Source organism: Sarcophilus harrisii, chromosome 3 (assembly GCF_902635505.1).
Source record: "Sarcophilus harrisii chromosome 3, mSarHar1.11, whole genome shotgun sequence".
In the NCBI taxonomy this organism is placed as follows: Eukaryota; Metazoa; Chordata; class Mammalia; order Dasyuromorphia; family Dasyuridae; genus Sarcophilus; species Sarcophilus harrisii.
Window position 1 is genome coordinate 578,277,264 of NC_045428.1, and position 21,105 is coordinate 578,298,368.

The window sequence follows — 21,105 nt, forward strand, 5'->3', positions numbered from 1 at the left end:
CCCCACCTCCCCAAAAGGAAGAGAAAAAGACCTTTTTTTTTCTAAAAGCACAGGGGCATGCACAAGCCCAAACCTGCTTCCCTCTTCACATGCCTCAGTTTCCCCATCTGTGGGGGGTGCCATTACTTATCTCTCAGGGCTGTGGTGAGGACTCATGTCCTTTATGTGTACAGCAGGAGGCAGCGGGGTAACGATGGGGAAGGGAGCACTGGAAATCTCCAGGCTCGACTCATCTGAGAGGGGGACGATGTCCAGACGTCCAATATCTGCGTTCTCTCTCCATCGCCAGCCAGGAGCGTGAAAGACAGTGGGTGTCCTGGGTGAGAAAGGCACAAGACCAGGGCATTGAGCAATATATAGGCCAGGGGGTCTTTCCCAGCAGCCCTCAGCTCAGTCTTCCTCTGCCACGTTGGCTTGGCTTGCAGGTCAGGAGCCAGGCCTTCCTGCCCTGCACCACCCCAAGACTCCCTGGATCTCCATAGCGGAGATGCCCAAGCCTAGCAGCGTCTCCAGGGGATAGGAGGTGGGGAGCAGTCCCCAGAAACTGGACCTGTACAAAGGCCGCCCTGAATCTTTCCTTCTCAAGCAATTCAAAAGACTCCTGAACAGGGAGGGATGGAGGGATTTCGGTTGCTGGGAGGGACCACACTTCTCAGGTCACTCTTTGCAGCCACAATATGGGGGTGGGGGTGGGTGGGACACACACACACACACACACACACACACACACACACATACACACACACACAGTGTAAATAGCAATCCGACTGTGGCTGATTTTTTTTTTCTTAGAGCTGGAGGAATCTCTCCAGAAAATGCTGCTGTGCCTTTAAGGACTGAACAAATGTTGGGCAGTCAGTGACCTCCTTTGGAGTAAGTGACTGCTTCCTGCTTCCCTTCAACCCAGGGCGAGGGGAAAGATATGGCTTTAAGCAATTGTTTAAAATTTGTAATACCTTCTATTTTTCCACACACATTTATAGCATCAAAACAGTCAAATGGCAATACTTGGAGGTGAATGCCGGCAGAGCACAAAATCCTAACTCTTTGACCCCAGTTTTTACACGATTTTGGGGGAAAAATCTCATCCAACAAGCATTTATTTATTAAGCACCTGCTATAAGTTGGGCATTATGTTGGGCCCTTGATATACAAAGACAGGTAAAGAAATCTTCCTCCCTTCAAGGAGTTTAGACATTCAACTGGAGCCATTTACATCTTATTGAAACAAGACATTAAAACTCCGGGAGAAATATCCATCCCAGGTGGGGAGAGGCCGGCGCCCTGACCAGCTAGGGGCTCTTGTCACTTTTGGGGTTCCAGGTTCAGGCCCCCCCTCCTTTGCACAATGACCGTGATGTTCACACTAGTGTTTGTGGGTTCGCGCCACTCCTTCAAACTATGCTTTGTGTATGTATTTTGCAATTGTAAAGAGTCCGTTGCATCCACATTGTCAAGATGCATCCCAAATGTCTTTCTACTGGTTTGTCTATACAAAGTGATTGTCTTTGCTTACTCTAAAGTGGGAAGCATCCAACCCAGGACACTGGGGACTTGTTTATAATTTCTTTTCTCCTTTTTTTGGGACAATTTGCCAATTCTCTTCTGTACAGGACTGAATAAAGCTCCCTCCAAATGATTTTCAATGAGCTCTAAAGGCCTGGCTTCGTGCTCCCCTAATTTACTCTAAGTTGCCCTCAAAAGGAGAATCATCTTGCACCAAATTGGGAAAAATCCACCTGATTATTAACATTAGACCACTTAACATTAACAAAACACAGTGTTTTACAAAATTTTACAGATAAAGAAACTGAGGTTTGGAAAGCCTAAGTTGTTTTCCCAGGATCACAGCAGTAATGAGTGTCAGATATGGGATACGAACTTGGGTTTTTAGACACGCCAAACTGAAGTCTCTGACTATACCACACCCATACAACAAACCTAAAAGGAAGAGGTTACAATCCTCATTTTATAGTTGAGGAAACTGAGTCAGAAGTGGTTACTTTTCCAGGGGTCACAGAGGTAGCAAGTATTCAAGGCAAAATTTGAACCCCAGGCCTAGGCTAGCGCTCTGCTCTACCACGCTAGCCATCTCATATAACAAAAGCAAGGGGTAACAACTGGTTATGAAAAGGACTTATGTTGCATCCAAATTGTTAAAAGAGTAGGAGCTCCCAGTCTGTTAGAGAGTGACCATCCTGTGGGGGATTTATGGCACAATTGTGTAGGTGTCAACACAGGATGAAGACAAGTGGGTGAGTTGTGACTTGTGCCATTTTAGTATTGAAATATAGTAGTTGGGCTTGGTTTGGTAGTAGGACCATCAAAGTAGGACCATCTTTCCAACTTCTGACTCTTCCTGTCTCAAATCTAGCCCCTCTCCCTACTCCCAACTTCCTATTTCTTTCTCTGAGAAGGCCTAGCCATGATGCTCAGTCTACCAAGTTCTATCTAACAAACCTGTTCTTCCTCCACACCAACCTTTGATTCTGGATTCACTAACAATTTTTGAGTTTTGTCCCTCCATAACAAAACCCTAGCACAAGTTTACAATAGAATACACTTAATATCAAAGAAGAGATGAATAAAATTGAAATTCAGGAAAATGTTGAACTAATAAAACTAGGAGCTGCTTTTATGAGAAAAATAAAAGATATATCAAGAGTTTAATTTTAAAAGGAAAGAAGAAAACCAAATTATCTGCATCAAAAATGATAGAGGTGAATTTACCACCAATGAACAGGCCCATTATTTTCAACTATTTTGCCTAACTAGATGCCAAATCTGATAATCTAAATGAAATAGATAAATATTTATAAAAAAATATAAATTGCCCAGATTAACAAAAGTGAAATAAAATATTTAAATAACTTGCCTTGGAAAAAGAAATTAAATAAATCATCAGAGAACTCCCCAAGAAAAAATCCCCAGGGCTAGATGGATTCACAAGTGAAATCTACCAAACATTTAAAGAACTTTAATCCTAATACTATATAAACTGTTAGGGAAAATAGGTAAAGGAGTTCTGCCAAATCCCTTTTATAACACAAATATGGTGCTTATTCCTAAATCACGAAGTCCAAAAACCAGAGAAAGAAAACCATAGACCAATTTTCCTAATGTATATTGCTACAAAAATTTTTAAATACCAGCAAGGAGAATTCAGCAATATTTCAAAAGAATCACACAGTATGACTGGGTGGAATTAATACCAGGAATGCAGGGCTAGTTCAATTTTAGGAAAACTGTCAGCATAACTGATCATATTAATAGCAAAACCAACAGAAATCATGATTATCTCAATAGATGCAGAAAAAGCCTTTGTCAAAATATAACACCCATTCCTACTTTAAAACACCAGAGCACATAGGAATAAATTAAACTTTCAAGAAGTATTATCTAAAATTATCAGCTATTATCAGCTATAATGGAGGCAAGCTAAAAGCCTTCCCAGTAAAATCAGGAATAAAGTAAGGATGCCCATTATTATTACTGTTATTCAATATGGTGCAGAAATATTAGTTATAAGCAATAAGATAAAAAAAGAAATTGAAGGAATTAGGACAGACTTGAGGAAAAAAGACTATCACTCTTTGCAGATGATATGATGGTATGCTTAGAGAATCCTAGAGACTAATAAAAAACTAATTAAAATGGCTAATGACTTTGTCAAAGTTCCAGAATAAAATAAATCCACATAAATTATCAAAGTCTCTAGTATTACCAACAAAACCAAGCAGCAAGAAATAGAGAAATTCCATTTGAAATAACTATAGATAACAATAAAAAAAAATTGGGAGTCTACTTGCCAAGATAGATCCAGGAACTATATGAACTCAATTACACAACACTTTTCAGAATCCCATCTAAACATTGGGGAAAAACAACATTAATTGCTTATGAATAAGCTAAATCAATGTAATAAAAATAACAATTCTACCTAAATGAATCTACTTCTTCAGTGCTATTCCAATCAAACTACTGAAAAGTTATTTTATGTAGAAAAAATAATAATGAAATTCATGCAGAAGAACAAAAAGCCAAGAATATCCAGAGAAACAATGGGAAAAAAAAAAATTAAGGAAAATGGGTTACCTGTGTCAGATCTCAAATTGTATTATAAAGCAGTAATCATCAAAATAATCTGGTACTAGCTAAGGAATAGTGGTGGTTCAGTGGAATAGATTAGGCACAAAATACATTATAAGAAATGACCATAATAATTTAGTGTTTGATAAATAAAAAGTTCCAAGCTTTTGGGAGAAGAACTCGTTATTTGACAAAAGCTGCTGGGAAAAAGTGAAAAACAGTATGACAGAAACTAGGTATAAAGGAACATCTCATATTCTGTACCAAAATGAGGTCAAAATGGATACAAGATTGAAATATAAAAGAGTGATATCATTAGCAAATTAGGGGAACGTGAAATAGTTTACTTATCAGATCTATGGATAAGAAAAGAATTTAGATCCAAATGAGACAAAGAGCATTATAAGATATATAATGAATAATTTTCATTATAGTAAAAATATTCTGCACAAATAAAACCAATGCAACAAAAATTAGAAGGAAAGCAGAAAGTTGAGGGAAAATTTTTACAGAAAGTATCTCTAATAAAGGCCTCATTTATCAACTATATAGAGAACTGATTCAAGTTTATAAAAATCCAAGTCACTCCCCAACTGATAAATAATCAAAGCACATGATCAGGCAGTTTTCAGACAAAAAAGCTATCTATTGTGATATGAAAAAATACTCTAAATTACTATTAGAGAAGTGCAAATTCAAACAACCCTGAGGTACCACTTCACACCTTTCATATTGACTAAAATGACAGAGAAGGGAAATGATAAGTGTTGGAGAGAATGTAGGAAAATTGGGTGGAGTTGTGCACTGACCCAACCCTTCTGGAGAGCAATTTGGAACTATGCTCAAAAGGCTATAAAATTGTGCATATCCTTTGATGTAGCAATACCACTACTGAGATGGTATTCCAAAGATATATAGATGTGAAAGAAAAGGATTTCTTTGTACAAAAATATATAGCAGCTCTTTTAGTAGTGGCAAAGAACTGCAAATTGAGGAGATGCCCATCAACTGGCAATTATTGTGCAATAAAAAAATGATGTGTAGTATGTTTTCAGAAAACCCTGGAAAGACTTATATGAACTGATGATGCAGAGTGAAGTGAGCAGAACTAGACCAATCCTGTATACCAGAACAGCAATATTGTATGATGCACAATTGTGAATGACTTGGCTATTTTCAGTAATAGATTAATCCAGGACAATCCTTAAAAACTCATGATAAAAAATACTATCTACCTCCTGAGAAAGAACCGATGGAGTTTGAATGCAGTCTGAAGCATATTATTTTTTGCTTTCTTTTCTTTTACTTGATTAAAATTTTCTTCCATGCAATGAATAACATGGGATTATGTTTTACATGATTAAACATGTATAACCCCTATCAGATTTCTTGCTAACTCAGGGAGAGAGAAGGGAAAGAGAAGCAGGAGAGAATTTAGAACTGAAAAAATTTTTAAATGAATGTTAAAAATTCTTTCTACATCTTATTGGGGAAAAATAAAATATTTAAAATGAAGCATTTCACATCTATGATAATAATAGACCATCAATTCTCAAACTTTTTAGTCTAAAAGATTTAAATTTAAAATAAAAAACCTATTGCTTCAACATAAGTCACATATTTTTAATGAAAAATATATTTCCAAAAAATTGGTGAGAGGACTGGCATTGTTTTATTTTTTAATATCTCTTTAATATTTCAGTTAATGGATGACAGATGGAATCTCATGTCTACTACTACATTCAATCTGTTATGATGTGTTGTTTAAAGTATGTGAAAAAAAAAGTCTGGCATAACAAGTCTGGCATAATATTTTAAAAAACAAATGACATCTTAGTATTATTATGAAAATAGTCTTGACCTTTCAGGGATCATCTAAAAGGGTCTCAAGGACCTCCAAGGGTCTGAGGATCACACTTTGAAAATTTTCTACCAAGAGTCTTCAGAAGGGTTGTTTTCTCACACTCATTAATGTCTTACATTCCAACATTCTTAATGAATTTGTTTGATTTTAAGCACTGCTCCCTACAACCTCACCATCAATAATAATAGTAACGTAAGGTACTGCTTCTTTCCATCCTAGTCTTTGCAGTTGACTTTTCAAAGGGTCTTCCATCCCTTTTGCTGAATAGAATATTTAGTGAAATTAGCATTTGCTTATGGATTCTGTCCTATTAAGACTGAACTGCCTTTCAAATCTTTGTGAGCTTTCTGGCCAGATGATCTCAGGAATTATAATTTTTATATTTTGCATGATTCTAAATTCTATGGTTAAGATTTTCAGAGACTCTTTTCCCAATTTGATTAGCCACGGCTGGTGAAGGACTCTGATAACATTTCTAACTCAATATCCTATGTATTTTCCCTACAGACATGGCTCCTTCTCTGAGAAATGTCCTAACTTAAGTCTGTGGTTGAACCCTGATGTAATGTTAATACTCTGTGGCATGAGGAAGCTTCTTAATATATGAACGCTATCTCTTGCATTTCCAATTTTTGCTCTCCAGGGAATCTTATCATTTATCTCCATATATTCTGTTTCTAATTAACATCATTTTAACTCTGTGAAGTGTTCTCTCCTCCCCCATAAGAGTTTTGTTAATCAGACTCCAATTATTCTTTGAAACCTCTTTCTAACTGCAATTGTAGAATGGCATACATTCTCATCTAATTTATAGAAATTGGTTAAAGTTTTATTTCTTTCTCGTTAAATCTTTTAATAATTCAAATTTTGGTAAAAATTTCCAGTGTCCAATAAAACAACCTCAATATTTTTATTCTTCAAGTAAATGCCATTCTTTAATTAAGAGCTTTCTGTATGCCTCTGTCTTCATTATTATAAACCCATATTCTGCACATTACATTTGATTACACATTACATTCTACACATTATGTTTAGATTGTCCTTATCAGCCCCCTATACTTAATAATGGTAGAATCAATCAACAGACATTAATACGTAAATATTCAAATAATTACACATTACATTCCAGGAATGATTTAATTTGTAAAAGGGAAAAAGGAAAAATTATTTTTTAAAAATTCAAAATATTTTTCTCTAGTGGATTCTTATTACACTGATTATCCAATAAATCCCAGATGTGTTTCACTATAGGGTATCTGTCAATGCAAAGGGCACCCCCAATAAATCCTAAACGATTTTTGTACTACATAATAGCTATATTCTGTGTCTGATATGGGGACCCAACAGTGTTGCCTCTTGGAATCAACATGGACCACCTATTAATCTTTAACCCATTAATCATCCCAATCTGCCTGCACACTGGCAGGTCTTGCTTCCCAGAGAAAAACTACCACTAAGTAACAATATCACAAAACTTCTCGGTGTCTTAGGCTTAATTTTTTGTGTGAAAGATAACACTACTTCCTACTCATCACTGTAGCTCCTGAGCCTTCACTAGTGGGATTCCAGGTTATACAAAATTCATCACAATGATGACATATTAATTCTTAAACCAATCGTTAAATAATAAGGTAAAATCAATAGTAATCAATTCTTCACAGTTGGTCCACATAAAGCAATTCAGGAATAATCAATACATTACAGTTAACACATAAAACTGGGTCACGGTTTTCCATCAATGTATGTAATATCTTTAGCAAAGAGCCACATGAGTGAGAACAACTCATGTATTTGAGGAAGATCACAACTCTGGAATACAGGATTTTGATGTCTTGGTCCTTCCATGAATACTTGGCACTGCAGGAAGCTGTTTCTGTTTTTCCTAACTACTTGCTTTCTAATCCTCTCTATTATAGCTATCTGCTCCTCTTTTACTCTCCAAATGATAAAGTAGCAGCAAGTTCTTTTAACTAATGATCCTTATAAAGTAACTAAAGATACTTTTATATACTTTTTTATACTTTTATAATGATAAACAGTTTTATTTGTGCCCCACACACTGGCTTCCTAAGCAAACAATCCTAGCCCATCTCTTCGCTCAACTGTTCGCGACAGTGTCCAATCTGTTTCTTTTAACAGTGTAGCAAATATAATGCAAAACTACTAGTTACAAAGAAGCCCAGACAACTCTTCCTCAACTGAACCTGTCTTTTCCCATTTAAACCAAAGAGAACATGACAGGGCAGTGAACACACAGCCAGACGCCTCAGAGAAGTTTCACTTTCTGAAAATATCTATCAATCAGCAAACATTGATTTAATGCCTACTATGTTTCAAACACTGTGCTAAGTGCAGTGGAAAAGACAGTCTACTCTCAAGGAGCTCAAATTCTAATGGAGGAGACAAGGAAAGAAATATGTTCAAAACAGGATAAATTGGCCATAAATAAAAAAAAGAAAAGGCACTGGAATTAAGAGGGGTTGGAAAAGGTTCTGGTAGTACTTTATATAGTACCTTCTAGGTACCAGGCTCTGTGCTAAGAACATTACAAATAAGAACAATTTGTGTTTTTTAACCCTTTACCAATTGGTAAAGGGTTAAAAGAAAGAAAAACACCTTCTTGAAGAAGGCCATGTCATCAGAATATAATTTAATCTTTATAGCAACCCTACAAGGTAGGTGCCATCATTATTTCTATTTTACAGGTAAGGCATGAGATGTACTTAAGTGAAGGTGGTGTTTTAGTTGGGACTTAAAGGAAACCAGGGAGGTCAGTAGATGGAGCTGAAGAGAGCATTCTAGGAATGGGGGACAGCCAGAGATAATGTCCATAGTTGAGAGATGGTGTGTCTTGTTCACGGAGCAGTGACTGTTCCAGTGACTGCGTCCAAGAGTATATATCAGGAAGTAAGGAATAAGAACATTGGAAAGGTAGGAGGGGATAGGTCATGAATGATTTTGAATGCCAAATAGTATCTCATATTTGCTCCTGGAAGAGATAGGGAGCCACTAGAATTTATTGAGTAGGAGAACGATATGTATGGATTTTAGAAAAATCACTTTGGTAGCTAAAGGGAGGATGGACTAGAGTGGGAACTACTAAAGGCGAGTGCCACAGTCCAGGAATAGTGATGAAGGTCAGCACTAGAAGAGCAGCTATGTCAGAGGATAGGAAAGGAGCTTATTTGAGAGATGTTGCAAAGGTAAAATTAATAGGTATTGGGAACAACTTAGGAATGGATGGTAAGAGATAATGAGGAATCCAAGGTGATTCCTAGATTATGAGTCTGAAGACCTGAGAAAACAGTATTCCTTCTACAGTAATAGAGAAGGTGTGGGCTGAGGGGAGGTCTTGAGAGAGGGGTAAGACAATGAGTTCTATTTGGGACATAGAGTTTAAGATGTCTACTGAACATCCAAATTCAAGATGTAGGAAAGTCAACTGGAGATGCAAGACTGGAGGTCAGCAGAGAAATTTGGTTTGGAAAGATTTGAGTATCATTAGCATAAAGATGGTAATTAAACCCACAGAACTAAGATCATTAAGTGAAGTAGTATAAAAAGTAGAGAAGAGAAGAGAGCCCAGGAAGGATACTTACATTTAGAGGGCATAATCTGGAGAAGGAAGAGCCAGTAAGTCTGAGAGGAGCTTCACAGAGATCTAGGAGAGAATGCTGTCCCAAAAATGGAGAGAAAAGATTCTCAAGGAGGAGAGAGTGATCTACAATATCAAAGGCTACAGAGACAAAGGCCAAGGACAATGAATGCTGAGAAGAAGCCTTTGGATCTGGCAACTAACATTAGTAACATTAGGGAGAGCAGTTTTAGTGGAAGCCAGGTGGTAAAGGGTTAAGAAATAGATGAAAAAAGAGAGAGCGGAGGAGGCAGGCATCTATTGTGAGAAGTTTGATTGTAAAGGGTAGAAGAGATATAATAGGAGATAGAAGGATGAAGTAAGGGTTTTTGTTTGTTTTGTTTTTTAGGATAGAGGAGACTGTTTGTAGACAATTGCAGCCAGGGGAGAGAGAAAGAGACAGAGACACAGAAACAGAAAGATATAGAGTCAGAGACACAGAGACAGAGACAGATAGAGACATAAAGAAAGAGAATCAGAGACAGACAGAGACAAAGACACACAGAGAGAAATAGCCTCTCCCAAAGAGCAAAAGCCTTCCTATCAGCTTACTTCTCTTGCTAGGGTTTTTTCCTATTTCTCCTCTTGTTTTGTCCCCTTAACTGCTCCTGTTGTCACTGTCTCCTCTCCTACTGGGTTCTTCCTTCAATAGCTCAAATCAGAGCCTCTTGATGCTCAATGATTCATCTTTCCCTTATGAGATAAAACTCTCAGTACCTGAGGATTAAAAATATTTTTTTGTATGAATCAGACAAACTCCCTCTTCTCACGCCCTCACCCCACCCCTTCCCCATCTCCAGCTGAAAACACAAGTATAGTCAATCAAAACAAATTTCCATATTGGCTATGTCCAAAAGATTTTGTCTCATTTTGCATTCTGAGTTCTTTACCTCTCCATCAGGAGGTTGTTAGTATGTTTCATCATTAGTCCTCTGGAATCCTGGTTGGTCATTATGCTGATAAGGCTTCAGCACAATAGCATTTGTCAGATCTAAATATCATAACTTGTTCTTCCATTTGCCAATTTTTGTATACTCTCCTCAAATCCTCATGTTTTGTCATATCAAAAAAGAGCTATAAATATATCTGTATATCCTTAAAGTTTGTTTTATTTAAGATTAATCTTTCCCTTAAATTCTAATTCCTCACCCCTTCTCTCTTTTCCTCCATTTTTCATGTTGAATGAAATGTATTTTTCTAACCAACTTTGCATGTGTGTATTATTCCTTCTTTTGACTGGTTCATATGAAATTCATGTGTCAGCTTAACCCCCCCCCCCCAACCCCTCATCTTTATAGATTTTTACTTGTTCACCCTCATTATATCAAAGAATTTTCCCTGATCTTCTTTTCATTTTTCCTCCTTGCCCAGTGTATTCTTCTCTCCTATTCTTGATATCTTCAAGAAGTAACAGAACCATTCCCAGGTCTAATTGGACTCCCTATATAATTCCTGATAAAGACAGAATTCAGAGGAGACACACGTATCATCGCTTCATACATGTTTTTAGTGATTAAAAGATAAAGCTGTGAACTAGCCTAACCATTCTGGAGAATAATTTGGAGTTAGGTCCTAAAAGCTATTAAACTGACCATACCCTTTGATTCAGCAATACCATTACTAGTCTTATACCCCCAAAGAGATCAAAGAATGAGGGGGGAAAGCCATATACACAAACTATTTATAACACCTCTTTTTTGATAGCAAAGAATTAGAAACTTGAATGGAGATATCCATCACTAGGGGAATAGCTGAACAAGTTATTAATATAATGATCACTAACAATTCCAAAGAACTCATGATGAAACAAGCTATTCAGTGCAGGTTGAAGCACATTTTCTTCTTTCTTTTCTTTTCTTTTTATGGACATGGTTCATGTGGATACTTATTTTTGCATGACTATGCATATTTATAATGGATTTTATTTTTCTTGACTTCCAAATGGATGGAGTGATGAAGAGAGAAAGAGTAAATTTGGAAATAAAATTCATTTGAATTTTTTTAAATCACTGAAAACATGTATGAGAAGATGATACATGTGTCTCCTCTGAATTCTGTCTTCCAACCAATGAAGATAAAGTAAAAGATAAAACAGGTACACAACAAAATTCAATTTAATTTTATTTCCAAATTCCTTCCTCTCTTCATTATCCCATCCATTTGGAAGATAATAAAAATGCATTTGTGTACTTGTTTTCCATCAGTCCTTCTAGCATTTGTCATTTTCCTTTTTTTGGTTACTTTAAGCAATCAGATAATTACTTTTATTTTATCTTCATTCATTGGAAATTTACCTTTTTCCGTATCGATACTACCAATTTGTTTGCTTCTTTTAAAAAAAAATCAAATTAACCAATGACTTACCTAATTTTATCCTAATTATCCTAATTCTAAATATACCATTTTTTTCTATTGGTTCAATGGTAATTTTTTTCTTACTTTCAGTTGCATTGCTTTCTAGGATTTCTATTTTGTTTTATTTAATTTGCAGTTTTAAATTTGTTAACTTTCTAGTATTTTTTAAGCTCCATGCTTAATCCATTCACTTGCTCTTTCTCTTTTTTATTAATGTAATAATTTAAAGATGTAAAATTTTCTTTAAGTACAGTTTCGGATGCATCCCACAAATTTTGGAACATTGTTTCATTGTTTTCATTATTTTAAATGAAATGATTGATTATTTCTTTGATTTGCTCTTTGACCCACTATTCTTTAGAAGTAAGTTATTAATTTCAATTAATTTTTAATCTATGCTTCAAAGACCCATTATTAAGCATCATTTTTAGTGCTTTATGGTCCAACAATGAAGCATTTAATGTTTTTGCTTTTCTGTATTTGTTTGAGGTTTTTGTGCCCTAATGCAATGTCAATTTTTGTGAAAGTGCCACGTGTAGATTAGAAATAGTATACAACTTTCTATTCCCATTCACCATTCTCTAGAGGTCTATCACATCTAACTTCTTTGAAATTCTATTCATCTCAACTTCCTTCTTGTTTATTTTGTGATTACATTTCTCTAGGTCTGAGTGGATAAAATGAGTTCCCCCACTACTGAGTATGTATGTATACAAATATATTTATGCAATATACATAATTAATATAAAATTCTTCAAGTATTTCTTTTCCCCTTTCCCTCTCTACCATCTTTATTTGTTTTTTTTTTTTTTGTTTGTTTGTTTATTTTGTTTGTTTTTTGCTGAGGCAATTGGGGTTAAGTGACTTGCCCAGGGTCACACAGCTAGGAAGTGATAAATGTCTGAGGTCAAATTTGAAATCAGGTCCTCCCTGACTTCAGGGCTGGTGCTCTGTCCACTGCACCACCTAGCTGCCCTATTTGGTTTTTAATATCATCTTTTGCTCTTTATCTCTTTCTTTAATGCTTTTAGAATTTTTACTGGGCTTGTGTCCAATCTGCAGTTTTCTTTGAGACTCTGTTTGCAAATGATTTCAAATTAGTCTTCCCTCTTGAGTTGCTCTATCACCCCACAAACTTTTTAATGATATTTTTTTTCATTTGTTTATTCTTTCAATCTACTTCTTGACTTTAGACTTCATGTCAATATTGGTCTCTGCTTACTTCAGCATGTGGAGGAGGAAGAGGGGAAAAGGTCTGGCCTGAATTTCTGTTCTCCTGTGATTTTTTGCTGCTTTCACAATTATGAAAGGGGCTTACAAGTTGTCAGTGCTTCTAAAGTGGAGTAATAGAGAGAAGTCTGTTCTCTCTATTACACTCCTAATAGAGTTCTCTCAATCTAGACTATTCAAGTTACTGAAATAGATGCAAACCAACAGGTTAGAATGTAGTTCAGTTTGAATAGATTGCTATTGAATGAATCACTGTCAGTCTGCTGAGAGATTCTGCAAGTTCAGTGATTTAATTGCTGGCTCTCCTTTGATCTTGGAATCCTACCTCAGTTATATCACTACAGGCTCACATGTGTGGCCAATGGCTCAATGCTCAGACATTGAGGTGTATTTCTCCTGTCCCAAATCCAGAATCAACATATATAGGAGGAAATACTTCACCTCATCCTAGAAGTTCTTGTTGTGTACCTGTTTTATCTTTACTTTATCTTCATTGGTTGGAAGACAGAATTCAGAGGAGACACATGTATCATCTCCTCAAACATGTTTTCAGTGATTTAAAAAAATTCAAATGAACTTTATTTCCAAATTTACTCTTTCTCTCTTCATCCCCCCATCCATTTGGAAGTCAAGAAAAATAAAATCCATTATAAATATGCATAGTCATTCATCCTAGAATGAACTTGTGATGGAAGTTCATTCAAGACTCCAGATCCAGTATGTATGCGCAAAGGAAAATTATTAGTTGAAAAAACGATCAAGAAACATGAATTCATCCCTTCAAATAAAATACTGTCAAATGCTTTATCCTGGGAAGTGAAAATTCTTCATATTCATATTAAATACTACATTGAACAAAAGAAAAAAGAATTGTGACATAATTGTGATATAAAAATGTCACCTCTCTGTTCCTAGGGTCAGAGCTACACAGTGAAGTTTCTGGAATTTCTTCTGTGCATATTACTTGGCTATAGTTTCTGTTGGGTTGAGACTTCTTTACTCGGACTTGGAACTGGGTAATAGCTACAGAGCTGCCAAATGGTGCCCATTCCTCCTTCCTGAGCTAATTCAAGTGTTCCCTAGGATCTATTTCTGCCCTGATCTTCTTGGCTCAGTGCTCCGTCTTGGCTTCCTTTCCATTCCTGGCCACTAAAATGTTCTGTCATTGATATTGTTGTGCTGCACTCTTGGCCCCACTCTAGTATCTGATGACTTCTTTATCTGTTTTCCTGAGCTACTTTGAGTTGAAAAAATGACTCACTGTGATTTTTTTTTGGGGGGGGGGTGCGTTTCCGACCAGAATTAGGTTTGGTAAATTTTCTAAGTTGTAATAGGGGAAGTTTGTTAGGATAGATTAGGCAGAAACACTTCCTCTCACTTCACCATCTTGATTCTGCCTCTTCCCATATTTGAATGTAAGTAGTTTATTCTTGTTTAGTTTTTTTTTTTTTTTACTATTTTCATTTATATTTACCTTTTTAAGTTATTTAAATTTAAAAATTTTCCCTCAGAAACTTTTCATCTTCTTTTCATCAGAAATGTTTGGAAGTTCTCTGTTTCATTAAAAATCCATTTCCCTGCTCTACAGAGCATTATATTCAGTTTTGCTGGGTAAGTTATTCTCAACTGTAAGGTCACGTCTTTTGCCTTCTATACTATCATATTCTAAGCTTTTTGCTTCTTTATATTGGAGCTATTCAATCATGTGTAACCCTGACTATGGATCCTTGACTTGAATGAATTTTTTCTGGTTGCTTATTATGTTTTTATTTTGATCTGAATGTTTTTTTTTTTGTTTTTTTTTTTTGTTTTTTTTTGGCTATAATGCTCCTGAGAGTTTTCATTTGGGGATTTCTTTCAGAAGGTAACTGATGAATTCGTTCTTTGTATTTCCAGTTTGTCCTCTTAGACATTTAGACATTTTTCTCTTTAAGATTTCTTGAAATAGAAATATAGGCTCTTTTTTTTTGGTCATTGCATTTAGATAGTCTAGAGATTCTAAAGTTTTTCTCAATCTTTCTTCTAGGTTTTTTTTTTTTTTTTTTTTTTGCTATGAGATACTTTACATTTTCTGCTATTTTTTCCCAGCCCCTTGACTTTATTTTAGCATTTCTTTTTGCCTCGTGGAGTCATTGACTTCCAAATTGACTTCAATTTGGTCCATTCTAATTTTCAGGGAATTTGTTGTTTGGACAAAGTTTTATTCTCCTTTTGCTAAGCTTTCCCTTTTCCCTTTTTGAATCTTTCTTGCATAGCTCTCATCTCTCTTCCACCTTTTTTCCTGAAGTACTCTCATTCTATTTATTAAAAAATTAATTCCTTTGTTTTAAACTCTTGCTTCAGCATTATAAATGTGGGAATGTGTTTAGAAGAATTGCACATTTAGCTTGTATTAGATTACTAGCTGTATAGGGGAGGAGGGAATTGGGAAGGGAAGGGAAAAAAATATGGAACACAAGGGTTTGCAAGTATGAATGTTGAAAACTATCTTTGTATGTATTTTGAAAAACAAAAAACTATTATAAAAAACAAACTCTTAATAAATAATATTAATAAAATCCAGGAATTCTGGTTGAGTTTGTCCCTAAGCTGTTTTGATTTGAGTCTTAACTTGTAGATGTTTTGGAGTCACTCTCATTTCTGTGTTTATATCTTAAGCATCCCTACCACAATGATAGATCATTATGATGGATTTCTTTTATTGTTTGTTCATTCTACCAGCCTACTTCTTGACTTTGAACTTGGTGTTAAGGTTTGAACTCTGCCACTTTTGCAAAGAAGGTCTGGGCTAGTCTTGTGGCTAACCCTTTGAATTGTTGTATTATACTAGGATCTCAAGGACAAGTTGGGGACCTACAATGTTCCCAAATGGTCTGGTTCAGGCAAAGACTGATTACTGTCACCCTGGTATGAGCACATTCTGGACTTGAGTTTTAATCCATAGAAGAATAGACTTTTGTGGGACTCAAGTCCCTATCAAGCAGATAAAAAGATGTTTGTGACAGAATTATTACCTCCTTTTTGGTCTAGGATTCATGTCTTCATTATTTTTCTGTAGGTTGGGCTAGATTCTGGAGAGGAGACTCTTGGGTTCTGAGTCAAATAACTGCTGCTGCTGCTCCTTTTCTTGCTTCTGGTTTTTGAATTTCCCCCTTTCACAATATGCCAACAAGGGCCTCTCAACCCAGGAACATTACTGTTTTTGAAGATCTTCTTCTCCCTCCTCCATTGATTTGTGACTTAGAACTGGGTAGTGGACACAAAGCTACCAGTTCATACTTGTTCTGTGAAATGTCCAAGTCGGAGACCTCTTCTTGTCATGGGTGCTGGAGTGCTCTTAACTTTGCTGGTTCTGTCTATCTGCAGTGAGCAATTAGCTCGATCTCTCCTTGTCTGGATATAGCTGGCAAAATTGCTCACTCTGACATTTCCTGGATTGTCCCATAGGTATTTCTTCCTGCATTTTCCAGACTTTTTTGGAGAAGTTTGTGGATGGAAGTTCATTGCACTACTTCTCTACCATCCCACCATCTTTAGTTTTGTAATGAATGAAGCATCCTTACTTAATCACTCCAGTCTTCAAATGTTTATGTAAATGCTTTAATGTTAAATAGCAAATTGCATAATCATTTAAAGATTATATAATTTGCTGTTTAACATTAAAAATTTTAGATAGCAAATTATATAATCTCAAACTTTAAAAACAGTAACACAAAAATGAATCACTTGCAGGTTTAATTATTGCCCTATTTTCAAACAGATCCTCTCAGTTCTCACTCTCTCCTGTCTTTTTACTTAATTTCATTTATTTTATATATTTTTATTTTTTTAACTTAATATTTTTTGCCCAGTTACATGTAAAATCAAATTTTAACATTCATTTTTAAAAATTTTGTGTTCTTTCCTTTCCTCTCTCCTTATCCTCTTCCCAAATGAGAAAACAAGCAATTCAAAATGTGTGGTCATGCAAAACATTTTTGTATTAGTCATGATGTAAATGAAAATAGACAAAAAAAGTCCAACCCAACACGTCAATTAAAATAAGTATGCTTCAATCTGTATTCAGACACCAGACACTGGAGATGGATAGCATGTTTCATCACATGCCCTTCAAAGTTGTTTTGGATCATTGTATAGCTAAAAATAGCTGTCATTTATAGCTGATCATCTTACAATATTGCTGTTACTTTGTACATAGTTGTGTCATATGTTTATTGAAAAGCTTTTTACATCCATTTTAAAAAATAGTTTTTCATGCACATTGTTTCTCACTCCTTTAATTGTTCTTTTGTTTTCTGCTTTAGTCTTTTTCCCCCTTTCATTCCCCCCATTACCCCCAAGGAGGCGATAGTTTTAAAAGAATATATTTGTATATATGCAGATATATACATACATGTACACACACAAATACCACACACACATAAATACACTCATATCTTTCTTATCCCTGCTGACTCTTTGCTTTAATTCTGCTCTATAACTTGTCTTGCTATTACTTAACCTCCCCCGACCCATGGATCCCTCTCTTGTCTTCTTCCCTCACACTTTGCTTCCACCCATCCCTCTCCCCTTATTTCTTTATAGATTTTGGAAGATGCTATACCCTTTGAGGTACATATGTAGTGTTGCCTATTGAATCCATTCCTGATGTGAGTAGATTTTAGAACTATGAGCCCTCCTCCCCCCCCCAGTGCTTCTGTGAGTATTCTTCCTCTCCACTTCATTTATATAACTATTTTTGCCTTAATTCTGGCCCAATCTTTCTTTTGAGCTGTCCTATTGTTGATATCAATCTTAAACATATGGTATTCATTTCCCATGTTAAAAAAAAACATAAACAATCTGTCCAAATTAAGTTCCTTGAAATTTATCTTTGATATTGGCTCTTATATGTTAAACTTTTTATTAAATTCGAGTTTGGTTGATAGAAAGTCCTGAAAATCTGCAATTTTATTGAATGTCCATTTTTTCTTGTTCAATATTATAGATAAGTTTTCTGGATATGATATTTTTGACCACAGGCCTAATTCTTTTGATTGCCAATAGATATGATTCTAGGACCTGTGGTCATTTATTGTGGTTGCTGATAAGTTCTGAACAATTCTAATTGTAGCTCCAATGTATTTGAAATGTTTTTTTTTTCTTGTTTCTTGCAAAATTTTCTCTTTGATCTGGGGATTTTGAAATTTGGCTATAATGTTCCTATGTGTTTTCCACAGAGGATCTGGTTGAGGTGGTGATTGGTGGATTTTTTCTGTTTCTATTTTCCTCTCATGTTCTTTCATTCCAGGACAATCTTTTTGGATTATTTATTGTACTATTGTGTCAAGATCCCTTTTTTTTTGTCATGACTTTCAGGCGAAGTCCCATTATACTTATATTTTTTCTTCTTGATCTGTTCTTCAGATCTGTTGTTTTTCTTATAAGATATTTCACATTCTGTTCTATTTTTTTTTCATTCTTTATAATCTGTTTTGTTATTTCTTGGTCTCTCATAGCTTCACTGGCTTCCCTTTCCCCAATTCTAATTTTCAAGGAGTTATTTCATCTTTAAGACTCTGAACTTCCTTTTCTAGTTGGTTAACTTTTTTTTCATAATCTTCTTGTTTTTCTTGTATGGTTTTTGTTTTTGTTTTTATTTTTATTTTTTAGTTTTCCCCCAATGTCTCTCATTTGAGTTTTAAATTCTTTTTTGAGTTCTATAAATTCTCTCTGGGCAGGGAGCCATTTCATGTTACTCTGGGGTAGAAGCTTCTTTTTACTTCTTTCCTGTTCCCACAGCATGATTCTATAGTGGGGTTCTTCTTTGCCAGTTCTTTTTTTTTTCTTTTTAATAAAAGGTATCAGTGTAAGCACCTCTAATCCTAGGGTGTGGGGAATAGTCCCCTCTAGTTTCACTTCAGCTCCCCCCACTTCCTAGGATCTTCAAACCAAGAGGTCATCCCCTCCAAAGTACCTGAAGTCAGTAGCATCTCTGCTGCCTCTCCACTCACAGGTGTGCTGGTTCCTTCTCACCCAGGGTCCTGTCGCTGCAGCATAGCTGGGACAGGCATTCCTAATCAGCCGAAGTTCCTTCAGTCTTCCTGGATTCAAATCCAATCTCCACAAACATTCCTGGAAATGAAAGTCTCTGTTCGGGCTGAGGCTCTAGCCATACCCAGCCAGCCCCAGGGTGTTTCTGATGAGCTAGTCCAGAGGTATTTGCACTTCATTTCGGTAAATCTGGCCCTGGGTCTTTCTTAGGATTTTCTTGGGTTATATCTGGAGTACCCTTGTTCTGCCCCAAGTCTTCTTGATTTTTCACCTGTCTATGCTCACCCCGAGCTACAAATTTGTTCTATTTGTTAGGGAAATCAGGAGAGTTTGAAATTTACCAACCTACTCATCCCATCTTCCCTGAGTCCTGCCCCCCCCCACCCAGTTACATTTAAAACAAATTTCTTTTCATTTGTTTTAAAAACTTTTGAGTTCCAGATTCTCTTCCTTATTCCTACTTTTAGCCTCCATTACGAAACCATATGTGAAGTCATGCAAAACATTTCCATCCATCATATTGTGAAAGAAAACATAGATCTCCCACCCAAGAAAAATAAAATCAAAGAGTGAAACAGAGATAGAAATATAGAATATCCTTCAATCTTTATTCATACAAATCAGTTTTTTCTCTGAATATGGATAGAATTTTTCATCATAAGTGTCTCAGAGTAGGTGTGGATGATTGTACTACTGAGAATAGCAAAATCATTTACAGCTAGTCATTTCAGAACATTGCTATTACTTTTACACAATACATTTTACTTTACTTGAGTTCATGTTGGGCTTTCCAGTTTTTTTTGAGAGCATCCTGCTCTTCATTTCCTGTAGAACAATAATATTCCATGACAATTACATACCACAATTTATTCACCCATTCCCCAATTGAAGGGCATCCCATCAATTGCCAATTATTTTTGTCTGGAGAAGAGAGCTTCTACAAATATTTTAGTACATGAAAGTCATTTTCCTTTATTCTTTAAATTTCTTTTGATATTCATGCCTAATAGGGGCATTGTTAGATCAAAGGATATATGTGAATTTATAGCTCTTTGGGCATAGATCATACCATTTGATCATTTATCATTTATCATTGGGCATGGCTTTTATTTTTTATAAATTTGACTCAGTTCCTTCTATGTTTGAGAAATAAGATTTTATCAGAGAAACCTTCTTCAAAATTCTTTTTTACAATTACTATTGCTGTGTTCCCCCCCCCCTCCATTTATTCTATTCTCTCTTTCTCCTTTCACCCTGTCCCTCCTCAAAAGTGTTTTGCTACTGACCACTCCCTCCCCCAATATGCCCTCTTTTTTTTTTTCATCCTCCCTGCTTACCATATCCCATTCTCCTTCTACGCAGGGTAAAAAAGATTTCTATACCCATATTGAATGGGTATGTTATTTCCTCTTTGAGCCAATTCTGATGAGAATAAAGTTCACTCACTCACTCTCTCCTCCTCCCCTCCACTGTAAAAGCTTTTTCTTGCCTCCTTTTTATGGTAGATAATTTGCATCATTCCACTTCTCCCTTTCCCTTTTTCCCAGTACAGTCTTCTCTTATCCCTTAATTTCATATTTTTAAAGATATTACCCCTTGATATTCAACTAACACCTGTGCCCTCTGAATATATTTACTCCTTCTAACTGCCATAATAATGAGAAAGTTCTGATGAGTAACAAGTATCATCCTCCCCTGTAAGAATTTAAATAGATAAACTTTATTAAATTCCTTTTGATATCACATTCCTGATTACCTCTTCATGCTTCTCCTGAGTCCTGTATTTGAAAAATCAAATTTTCCGTTCAGTTCTGGTCTTTTCATCGTGAATGAAAAGTTTCTATTTTATTGAATATTCATTTTTCCCCTGAAGGATTATGTTTTGCTGGGCAGGTGATTC